This window comes from Oreochromis aureus, linkage group 9 (assembly GCF_013358895.1).
Source record: "Oreochromis aureus strain Israel breed Guangdong linkage group 9, ZZ_aureus, whole genome shotgun sequence".
Taxonomy (NCBI): Eukaryota; Metazoa; Chordata; class Actinopteri; order Cichliformes; family Cichlidae; genus Oreochromis; species Oreochromis aureus.
Window position 1 is genome coordinate 6,290,255 of NC_052950.1, and position 12,620 is coordinate 6,302,874.

Below are 12,620 nucleotides of genomic sequence, written 5' to 3' on the forward strand. Positions count from 1 at the left end.
CAGCTTCTTCTACTTCTTGGTTGGCAACTAATGTTAAGGCGCATTACCGCCCCCTGGTTCACAGCTCAGTGGACATTTAGATGAGAAAATATATATTTCATTTTATTTTTTGTTTTTTTGCTTTTCTGTTTTCCCCCTGAGGGATTGCCACCTTAACATGGTCAGGGGGTTTGCGCGCCTTAGTGACCATAAAAGCTAGACCAGCGGAAGCTTAGCCTTCAGGTGGGACACCCAAGTTGGTCAGGTCTTAGGGTAGAGGCCTGACAAAGTGCAATCCAATTACATGACAAAAACAGTTATCCAGAGTAGGGCTGCCACAATTAGTCGAATAGTCACGATTACGTCGACTATCAAAATCGTCAACGACGAATTTAATAGTTGGCGCATCGTTTGAAGCGTTGTAAGATCCTGAAAGACGAGGAATAAGTAGTAGGGTTTAAGAGTGCAATAACCGACTGAAAAAAAAAGATGGCAGTTATGCATGTACAAGGATGGCCCAACCAGAATTCATAGCGCAGCCCAGCCAATTTGCCATTGTTGGAAATTTGTTTTATTATTACTCTTTCTGGGTCACAAAATAAACTTTTAAGATATTTTCAGGCGAGAATGTAGCTGTGTAAACTTAAAATATCTGCTCGGCTTATCAAGACATCTCATATTTGCAAAAGCGCTCCAATGTTTTCGGAGACGTCTGTTACCCACCAGCTCGATAGCTGACAGGGAGGTTGAGACTCACTAGAGCCGGCGAGAACAGTGAACTCCCGGCACATCATTTTCAGAGGTTTTTCACTACTCAGGTTAAACATCTGAATGGGCCCCGGTCTGGATGGGCCTGGGTCCCCTTGCCTTGGTGGGTTCCAGGGGGCGGGGGTGCCTACTGGGGTCAGCAGGGGGAGCTGGCCCCAGGGAGAGGCTGCTTGCCCTGCTCTTCCTTCTCTCCCCTTCCCCGACTGCCTCCCTCTTCCCGCTCCACCACACCCACCCACACATGCAGGGCCTTGGAGTGCAGGAGGCATCCCGCCCCCCCTTCTCTCCCCTTCTGGCCACCTGTGCCTCAGTTTTTTTTCCACAACTTAGACATCCACATTACTCACACTCTCATAACACATACATATAGGGCCTTGGGGGTGGGCATGTTACACAGCGTCCGGAGGACAGTCTGTATTCAACCTCACCTCTGGCGTCGATGCCCACCTCTTAATTTTAAATGCATGTAGACATTGAGGGTTCTCGGGAGAGGCCGTGCCGACACCTGCTTCTCGCTGGCAGAAAGCACCATGCCCTCCCGTGTTTTAAATACACTTTAGAACAACACGCAGCAACACTACACATGAGTGGAGGAGGTAGGTAGGTATGGGGTCTTCACTCACCCCTGTTCTCTGTTAGCCATCAGGGCGGAGGGGCTGGGTGGAGGAGTTGGCCGTCCGATTGGGTTCTGGGATATGAGGCCTCCCTGCTGCTGCGGGGCCCGGGACGGTCTGCTTGTCTCCACCCTACGGGAAAGGGTAACATCTCCTCTGGCTGCGAGGGTACCTGGACCTGGGGTATAGAGTATGTTTGGGGAGTGTGATTGTGTGTAGTACAATGTCCATTTGTGTCTGTCTTTACTTTGGGTGAGTGCTGAGTATTTGTATATATGTGCATGAGGGTGGGAATGCATGTTTGTGTCTGTGTGTGCCTGTTTGTCTGTGTCTATATGTCAGGTCAGATCTCTGACTCCACCTCTTTGGGAACATCCCAGGCCCTCCAAAGTATGGAGGCCTATCTCCCCTCACCACACTTTCTGCCGGTGGCTGATGCCCTCAGGCATCGGTGCGTTAGTGGTTCTTGGTGTGTGGGGCTGGGCGCTCAGGTATGTACCGGCTCACTCCGGGGTGTGGCGGCCCCTCAGGCCTCCGGCCACTGGGCCTGTGGCTCGGTTCACTCTGGCACAGCTGGCTTCTTTCTAATTTTAGAAAGAACCCAAAAAAGTGAATGTACACCAAATTTACTTTTTGCAGATAGAATACTTTAATTAGCCAATTTTAACAGGGGCAAGCCAAACCACTTAATCAAATAATAATAATCAGAACATCTTAATGATTTTAAAAATTCAAATTCATACATTTTTTTATATAATCAAAACAAAACTGAAATATCTGCTATCGGTCTTGAAGTTGTTTAGGAGAGGAGGGAGACAACTACCTGGCCGCAGATGAAGTCTTCTTCTAGCCATGCAAGATGAAGCCCATTTGATTCAATATAGAACTCCATTTAAAATTCCCAAAACTTCCTATAAATTCCAATTCAATATGGCGCTGGTGAGCATAGTAAATGCCAAAAATAATAAATTTAATTTACAGTCCACAGTGGTTTAGAAAAAGAAGGTCAAATCCTCTGGCTTTCTTGCTGTAAATCCAGGCTCTGAATCCATGGGTCTTCCACTCACCCAAAACTTGAAGAAATAATAGCTTACTAAGTCTGCAAAGGCCTTTTATACATGTTATTTTTTTTCTACGCCTTCCCTTATTAACACCATCATCCCCCCGTGTGACATTCACATTGTCCAGTGCTAAGCCACACCCAGGTTTCCCCCTCATTAATGTTCCACACAGATTAACTAGGGCAAAATTCAACCATTATAATTATTTCATCACAACAGTTACACTTTCTCAATCATTTACCACATGTACGTGTATTTGCCGTAGCTCAATCTCATTCTTAATCACAATGAATGATTAAGAAAGGGTGGATGTTAAGTCTTTTCATTTTTGCACTTTTGGGTAAATATGACCAGGGACAGGACTGGGAAGACAGAGAGGGATACATAGAAACTCAGGGTATACAATATAAACTGAAACCAAGAACAGAGTCAATAAAAATAAATATAATGAAAACCAGTAATGCTGTAAAAAGACTTGAATGTCACGAGCATAATGACATATAATATTTCCACCCTGAAACAAAAGTAATAGCTGGCATAATGCTCATAATGAGTTAGTTCAAATGTAAACTTCTCATCACAACTGTAACCCAGTGAGTCCTGGGTATGCCCTTGCATTTGATAAATGGACTGGTTCCTTATGTAGCACTTTTCTTCTCTTTCTGAGCACGTAAAGCACTTTATACAACTCATCCATATAAGCGCTTTTTTCTACATCATTCCTTTCTACCTAACATTCACATTCCAATTAATGCATCAGAGAGCAACTTGGGGTTACAACCTAGTAGAACAACCAGGGATCGAAGACCAAACCCTTGGATTATGCCCTTCTCTACCTCCTGAGCACCTAGGTTTCGTCCCAGTAGATCAAAAACCTCACCTAGGAGGTATCTAACCATAACATTATTTATCCAATTTTTAAAAGTTTCACAGCAAATGGTTCAACAAATCTATTGATTTAAGATGGAGTGACCTAGATCTCTAAAATGAAAAATATACTTGTTTAACAAAAATATGTTTAACAAAATTATTTTTACGTTGTAATCTGAGTGCCAGCTAGAAACTCCAGAAATTTGTTCTATTAGATTATCTAATAATATTGTGTGTGTGTGTGTGGGGGGGGGCCCATTCTGTCCCATTACTGTATTTTCCCTACTTTGCTTGCTTTCAGGTCACCTCCTATTGGCTATTTTATATTTGGAAAGTCTTGTTGTGAAGGGGCGAAGAATATTGCAGTAAGAGACTTCATATTTTCACAGCTTATTATTTACATCTCAGACTTTACATCAAGTTTAAAAAAAATCTCATAAACTGATTAAAATTGGTATGTGACCTTTAAGTACATGCAGTATACATACAAAAAATAAAGGGAAAAAAGTGTATTCTCCCCTATTAAATTTGGATTCTGGGACCTAATGAGAGAGCTGCGTGGTGTGCAGAGTTGTAGGAGGCAGCTAAAAAGCTGCACGAACTAAATCAGAATCAGAATGCAAATACTGCATTAATCTCTGAAAAAATTATGTGGCCACAGATGGTCCAAGACAGTAAGAACAGTAACTGATTAAAATATATTAAATCATACAATATATTACAAGTTACAAAATATAACATAATTGCTTTAATATAAATATTCAAGTATATAGCACAAATTAAATGTATATGGTTGAAATTGAGCTGCCCATGTTATCAAACTGTAAACATTATCCGGTACATGTTAATAAACTTCAGCTGCCCCATCCCCACCCCCCTGCCACCTGTTCCTAGATCAAAGACTTCCCAACAAACTGACCTCAATCAGTCTCAGCCCCCACCTCTCCTCGCCACTGTCACTCAGCACCGGACACCCGCAGGGCTGCGTTCTCAGTCCCCTACTATACGCCCTGTACACATATGACTGTATACCAACCCAGCCAACCAATGTCATTGTTAAGTATGCAGATGAAACCACCGTGGTTAGGCTTATATCTGATGTAGATGAGACAGCGTACAGGGCAAAGGTAGAAAACTGAATGTCCTTAAAATAAAAGACCTCATAACGGACTTCAGGAGACACAGACAAGTCCAGTCACCTCTCATCAAAAATCGAGAACACATGGAATCTGTGTGTTTCAAGGTTTCTGTGCACCCTCATCTTATCTGATCTCACCTGGACCCACAACTCAAATGCCCTTGTAAAGGACCAACAACAGCTGTGCTTCCTCCACGTCATTAGGAAGAATAAACAGGACTAGAAGCTGCTGCTGGCCTTCTACCGCTCCTTAGTTGAGAGAGTACTCTCCTAGTGCATGATTGTTTGATACGCAGGGGCCACAACTGAAAACAGGAAGGCTGCCCAGAAGGTAATTAATACTGCCCAAAAATTCCTTTCTCAGGATAAACAGGGCCATCACAGTAGACCCCTTGCCACCCACCACCTGTTTGACCCTCAACCTTCTGGTTGGCGTCTCGGGTCAGTTAGGCACTTCTTGACTGTATATATTTCTTCTGTTTGTTATGTATCCCTGCTATCTTACTATTTATATTTTATTCCTGCACAATTAGTCCCATAATTTCGCTGTACATACAATTTTGATGATGTTCAATGACAAAAAGGGCTATTCTATTCAATTCTGTTGATCGTAATAAATGACTGCCTGGTATAATAAGAAGCCTTGTTTAGAAATGTGGAATGCTTCTCTGAGCCACTATTTCACTGAATATCACTATCAAAGTTTGAAGCCTCAGTACAATTATTCAATTCAATTCAATTTAATTTTATTTATATAGCGCCAAATCACAACAAAAGTCGCCTCAAGGCGCTTCATAGGTACAGAGAAAAACCCAACAATCATATGACCCCCTATGACCAAGCACTTTGCCGACAGTGGGAAGGAAAAACTCCCTTTTAACAGGAAGAAACCTCCGGCAGAACCAGGCTGAGGGAGGGGCGGCCATCTGCTCCAACCGGTTGGGGTGAGAGAAGGAAAACAGGATGAAAGACATGCTGTGGAAGAGAGACAGAGGTTAATAACAGATATGATTCAATGCAGAGAGGTCTATTAACACATACTGAGTGAGAAAGGTGACTGGAAAGGAAAAACTCAATGCATCATGGGAATCCCCGGCAGCCTACGTCTATGGACTACTTGCACTAAGGCATGTGACTTATTTCCGTTTCCAAATACAACCGCTTGAGCGTTTCCGGTATGTTTGTTTATCTATCGGTAGCTACGCTAATGTCACTTCAGAATGACTATAAAAAGGAAAGTATTTAAAACAGAACATTTTCAAAAACAGGAGAAGAAATACTCCGAGCATTGCTGTGTCCCACTTTGTTCGGCTTCAGCCAAATTTAACAGCATACTAAGTTTTCATGACTTTCCGACCCATTCCGACTTGAGAAGACAATGGCTGGTAAACATACGCCGGGATCATTTCACGATTACCTCTCACACCAGGGTCTGCAGCAGACACTTTGCCAGTGATCAACTCATAGAGCCAACAACCCTTGATGGTCGAAGGCGGCTTATTAAAGGTGCTGTACCAACTCTTTTTGAGTGGAATGGGTATAAAGTTGAACCACCGCGGCGTAGTGTTTGGGAGAGAACGGAGCGACGCCCTGAACTAGTTCCTCCTGACGATCAAGAAGAGCACAGTCTTACAAGAGATCATGACTACTGCTCAGTCCCTGAGCTGTCTGCATTGGACATATCTGCATCAGCTGCAGAAGACCTGTCCAAAGACGTGGAGACTCTGAGGAAGGAAATACAGGAGTTACGTGTCCAGCGAGAATTTGGGTTACAGCGTTTTGCTGGCTCTGACACTGACATCCGATTCTACACCAGGTACACCTAAGCTCTATTCAAGCTAACTGTTTAAAATATACCAAGGTCACCATCAGTTAAATTTCGAAAGTGTTTCCAGTCTTAATGAAAACAAAATAGATATTTACTTTTTCTCTGCTGATTGTATGTTTCATGTAGATGCTTTAGTATTTAAACAATATCCTAATGCTACAGGTAAAATACAACACCAAATAGACTCTTAATCAGACTGTGTTATACAGCATACCATTAGCATATTTGTCACAGTTTACATTATTTTTATGTCAGTGTGTAATGTTAACTAATGATTGACACAATGTTTGTCTCTCTCGTGAATAGATTTCCAAGCTATGATCATTTGATGGCATTTTGGTTTTTGATTGAGCCTTGCATCTACAAAATGATCCGGGTTTCAAGAGCCAAGTCAGCTGCCAATAGGAACGAAGAAGTGTTGACACAATGCATCAATGGTAGGTTATGGGTTTGTTGGTAGTTAGAACTAAAGGTGTAATGTTAATGTATTTATGTACAATAACATTACATTATGTACAATAGCATACATACAAAGGTGTATATATGCTAAAGGACTCAGCATCCTTTAGATACATATACCTGTGTACTACAGCACCTCATTGTTTACCCCATGGTACAGTATGGTATGCATAACCATTACAAAAGATTTAGCCAAGAAAAGCATAATTTTACTAGTTCATAGCTTAAGGAGTAACATTTTCCCTTTTGTTTTCACCTTCCAGAGGCAGCTGCTACAGCCAATTGACGAGTTCTTTCTTTTCCTGGTTTTCCTGTCAGCTGGTTTGAAGAAGAGGGACCTGGCACACCGATTTAACATACACCAGTCCACAGTGAGCTGCATTATTGCAACATGGACAAATTTTCTTGCCACTGCACTGGGGTCTCAATGCATCTGGCTTACACGTGAAGAAGTGCAAGCTTACCTCCCTGAGGAATTCAAAGATTTCTCAGACACCCAGATAATCCTTGACTGTACAGAGCTGAGGTGTCAGACACCATCCTCACCACTTCTGTGAAAGTGAAATGTACTCTTCGTACAAATCCCACTGTACAGTGAAAGCCCTGGTTGGCATAGCTCCACATGGTCCAGTGACATTCATTTGTAATCTGTATGCTGGTTCGGTTAGTGACAAGGAACTATTCAAACAATCAGGCATTGCTGAGAAGTTGACTGAAGACATGGCAGTGATGGTATATAAGGGCTTCCTAATCACCGATTGTTGTAAATGCAAAGTGTACTGCCCACCTTTTCTATCTAAGCAGAAGCAGATGCCAGCATACCAGGTTAAGGAGACGCAGGCCATAGCCAGACTCAGGGTACATGTGGAGCAAGTCATTAGGAGGATAAAACAGAACAAACTTTTTGATAGCATTATTACCATGTCACATGTTTACAATATCAACCAACTGTTTGCAGTAGCATGCATGCTGTCAAATTACCAGAACACAGCATTAGTTAAAAAATGGGTTAAGTGAGACAATATGGACTTTTCCCAAGACACCAGTGCCAGTACAAGGAACTTATGGAAAATGACCTGCAGCTGAGGCCACTACAGTTGCATTTCTTCCTTGACAAAACTTGATTACAGAACTGGTACTTGAGTGCTGATAGTTGAGTTCCAGTTATTGATCATTCTAATTCATTGCAAATGTTGAATGTTAATAATACTTTTTAATTATACTACTATATTACTATTCATATTCAACAAAATTGTTTATCAAAATTATAAAGTAAATCACTAAATCGTTTCAAAATCATAGGTGACATCGTGCTTTTGTAACATCCAAAATACCATTTGTCATTTTCTTCATTCAGTTGTGTTATTGTCTAAATGTATGTCAGTATGCTAGGCATGGATTTTTAAATACTTACCATGTAAATAAGTTCTGCACAAATTCAATGTTTTAATGTGTGTTTCTAAAAAATGAAATTGATGCCATTGCTTAAATAACAGTTTATTGATTTCACATAAAAGTAACATGTAACAACAAAAAAATTCATGAAATACATTGCAAATAAAACATCAGTTATTTTGTTCCAGCCAGCCTGAAGGATCTGTTTTCCTTTTTGCTGTTTTCACTGTTCATTTTTCCAAACGCAGGTATCTTGGCATATATATGTAAAAAAAAAAGAAGTAGTCAGCCTTTTCTCTGATTGCAATGTGCACATCTGTATCCATGTATATTCTTTGCACTAGGTAGTCCTCTTGTGCCCACACAACAAAGTCACACCACTGCATCCCACTGATGAGCAGTTGTCCTTGCACTTGCCAGTAATATGCGTGGCTCTTTTTTAGTTTAGGGGTACCACATTCCATCTGCACATATTTGCAGTCAATAACGTTTTGTACATTGGGACATTTGAATTCAACGAGGCCAAACTGGGGGTATTCATTGGGGTCAAAAACAACACCATCAGGAGATGCAGCAAGCCAGGAGGCAATGGGGTGAATGACCAGGCCACAGGGTGAGTAGTTAACATTCATTAGCCTACTATACTCTGCTGCTATTGCAGGCTCCATCTCAGTTCCTCTCCTCATGTCTGCTGTCTGCCTTGTTCCCTTCAATATACGCTCTGCTAGTGACTCTGCCGAGCTCTGGCCTCTGACGTGACACACCTCCCGAAACTTAGAGGCAGTCACTCTGAGCCTGCAGAGCTGATGCCACTCAGATGAAGAGCTTTGCTCACGTGTAGCTTCCTCTATTTTGTGAGCCATTTCCAGAGTTACAGACAAGCTTTTCAGATGCAGAAGCTCTTCTTCTGAGCACACAAACACACAATCTGATGGCAAGATGTCATACCCCTCCAGAGGCAAGTGCGGGGTTGGTGGTGCATCACGGTGTAGTGTGATGTACCGGGTTGTCAAAACCAGCTGCTGATATGACAGAACACTGCCCTCCTGCACCAGCCCAAAAGCACTTTCCACAAGGGGCTTGTCAGGTGTCATGTTCATTGTGGTCACAAGTGGCCTGTCCTCAATATTAAATTTTGCATATGCCTCCGTTATTCTGAACAAGCAAGGATCTGGTAATGGAGCCACCATGACTCTGTAGAAGCCACTCCTAAAGAAAACATCAATGACAATAATGCAAGGAAGAAGGTTATTATACTGAACAACAACTAAACTAAAAACTAAAAGGTGTAAAAGAGTGGTGCATAAGTTAGAGACTGGGATGTATATGTACATGACTGAGTTAGCCGTCTTCAGAAAGTGTAATGTTGTATGTAAATTAATATATATTCTGACACATGTATGTATGAACAAATAGCAACATGCATTTGTAACACAGGAAACCAAATTTTACAAATCTAATTACCGTACTCCAGTCTGGGCCATCCTATTTGGTACCGGCTTAGTGAAGATCATGGAGTTGATGGGTCCTGGCTTCACACCCTAACAGAAGACACATTTACTATGGATGGTGTTGCTGTTCATATGTAAACATGGACTAATTCAAAAACTTTAACCTCATTTAAATTACCACTGTCCGTGGCTTGTGCCATTGCTGTTCAGATTCCGTGCAGCTATGCACAGGGGGGACAACCGGCACTCTGAGTTGTGAGTAGTGTGCTGTTTGGAAGAGCAGTGCCACAGTGTGATTGCACATAACAGCGCCTGCCACACAGGAGCACTGGGTATGTGTCAGTACCACTGGCGATGAATCCAGAAGCTTAATCTACGAAGAAAGAACGAAAATTAAAAATGTAACATCATCTTCATGGAAGAGCCGAACAGGAACATAGTTCAGTGTTATGGTTACTGACCCCTACAGGCTTACCCTCCTAAATGCTTAGTGTTTCCTTCTCTCCCTATTAAAACAACTTGACCATCCTTGATAACTGTAATAACTTAGATTGTGTATACTTGCAGTATTAACTTGGTGTCAAATGTTTCTGATCACCCAAACACACGTTGATTAAACTATCTGACTAGTCAAATTAGGAGTGATAAAGCAGGGAGACAAGGAAAACATTTAAGTTGATGGGCCTTTAGGAATGCACTTAACTAATGCTTAAATGAACTGAACCCCACTGAACAGGGATTAACAACTTTACACAGCTTCCTGCCTACACTTAGTCTGTGTGGTGCCTCACTCTTCCTCATTGACCTGTAGCACAGGGCTCTCACACCGATCTCCCCTGACAACCTGTCTTTATTGGACACTGAATAAAGACACAAGTACCATTAGCATTATTTCTGTATTACTCATGTCAGCACGTCTTAAACATATGTACTTTAGACTTAGCAAGAGTAGCATTAGGTAGTTAACTACCTCCTTAGTTAGTCAACTACCTAATGCTATTATAACAGTGTCTAACAACAAAAGTGACATTAGTTAAGAAAACCTCAACTATAGTTTCGGACGACATAAAACACCATTTAAGAAAACATGTAATGTAGAGAATTGACATCAAATGAAGGACATAGCGGAGTAACGTAGTGTTTGCATTTGACGTTAGCTAATGTTTCTTTGTCGGTTAATTTACGTTTTCTTACCTTGGTAGCTGTGTATATATGATGCAGCATATAACTTAAATCATTTATCTAATTTGCTGGCTGGGGTAGTCGTCACTCTGCAAATCCGATGAACATCAGTGATGTTCAATTTTGGGAGCTCTTGTAGGCAGCGAGTGTAGAACGTCGCCATGGTTTAACCATAGCGGAAGCACTGGGGCAGGACTACATAGAACGCGGAAGTGATTGTGCAAGTAGTCCATTGCAGCATAACTAAGGGAGGATTCAGGGTCACCTGGTCCAGCCCTAACTATATGCTTTAGCAAAAAGGAAAGTTTTAAGCCTAATCTTGAAAGTAGAGATAGTGTCTGTCTCCCGAATCCAAACTGGAAGCTGGTTCCACAGAAGAGGGGCCTGAAAACTGAAGGCTCTCCCTCCCATTCTACTTTTAAATACTCTAGGAACAACAAGTAGGCCTGCAGTGCGAGAGCGAAGTGCTCTAATAGGGTGATATGGTACTACAAGGTCATTAAGATAAGATGGGGCCTGATTATTTAAGACCTTGTATGTGAGGAGCAGGATTTTGAATTCAATTCTGGATTTAACAGGAAGCCAATGAAGGGAAGCCAAAACAGGAGAGTACTGTCAGTACTCTTGCTGCAGCATTTTGGATTAGCTGAAGGCTTTTCAGTGAGTTTTTAGGACATCCTGATAATAATGAATTACAATAGTCCAGCCTGGAAGTAATAAATGCATGAACTAGTTTTTCAGCGTCACTCTGAGACAGGATTTTTCTAAATTTAGAGATAAATGGAAGAAAGCAGTCTTACATATTTGTTTAATATGTGCATTGAAGGACATGTCTTGGTCAAAAATGACTCCAAGGTTCCTCACAGTGTTACTGGAGGCCAAGGTAATGCCATCCAGAGTAAGAATCTGGTTAGATACCATATTTCTAAGATTTTCAGGGCCGAGTACAATAACCTCAGTTTTATCTGAATTAAGAAGCAGAAAGTTAGCGGCCATCCAGGTCTTTATGTCTTTAAGACATTCCTGCAGTTTAACTAATTGGTGTGTGTTATCTGGCTTTATGGATAGATAGAGCTGCATGTCATCTGCATAGCAGTGAAAAACCCTGTGGAACAACATAATTGACCTTAGTGTGTGAAGAGGACTCTCCATTTACATGTACAAATTGGAGTCTATTAGATAGATATGATACAAACCACTGCAGTACAGTACCTGTAATACCTACAGCATGTTCTAATCGCTCTAATAGGATATTATGATCAACAGTATCAAGCACTGCACTAAGGTCTAGCAGGACAAGCACAGAGATGAGTCCACTGTCAGAGGCCATAAGAAGATCATTTGTAACCTTCACTAAAGCCGTTTCTGTGCTGTGATGAGCTCTGAAACCTGACTGAAACTCTTCAAATAAGCCATTCCTCTGCAGATGATCTGTTAGCTGTTTGACAACTACTCTTTCAAGGATTCTTGATATGAAAGGAAGGTTGGAGATTGGCCTATAATTAGCTAAGACTGCTGGGTCTAGAGATGGCTTTTTGAGTAAAGGTTTAACTACAGCCACCTTGAAGGCCTGTGGTACATAGCCGATTATTAGAGATAGGTTGATCATATTTAAGATCGAAGAATTAATTAATGGCAGGACTTCTTTGAGCAGTTTTTTAGGAATGGGGTCTAAAAGACACGTTGATGGTTTGGAGGAAGTAATTATTGAAGTTAACTCAGAAAGATCAATTGGAGTAAAAGAGTCTAACTTAACATCAATGGTACTAAGAGTAGCTGTAGAAGATATTACATCTGTGGGATGATTATTGGTAATTTTTTCTCTAATGATAAGAATTTTATTTGTGAAGAAGTTCATGAAGTCATTACTAGTTA

At 41.4% G+C, this 12,620-nt stretch overlaps 1 protein-coding gene and 1 long non-coding RNA gene across 2 annotated transcripts in view; one reads left to right on the forward strand and one right to left on the reverse strand.

Moving 5' to 3' along the window:
• pde1ca (phosphodiesterase 1C, calmodulin-dependent a) overlaps positions 1-12,620 on the forward strand; it is a 105,874-nt gene that overhangs the window by 49,056 nt on the left and 44,198 nt on the right. The window lies entirely within an intron of this gene.
• On the reverse strand, positions 9,525-10,405 carry LOC120441689. The gene is made up of 3 exons (XR_005614190.1): positions 10,332-10,405; positions 9,742-9,936; positions 9,525-9,653 (listed from the first exon to the last, which is right to left on the reverse strand). It is a non-coding gene; the product is annotated as an uncharacterized LOC120441689 (long non-coding RNA).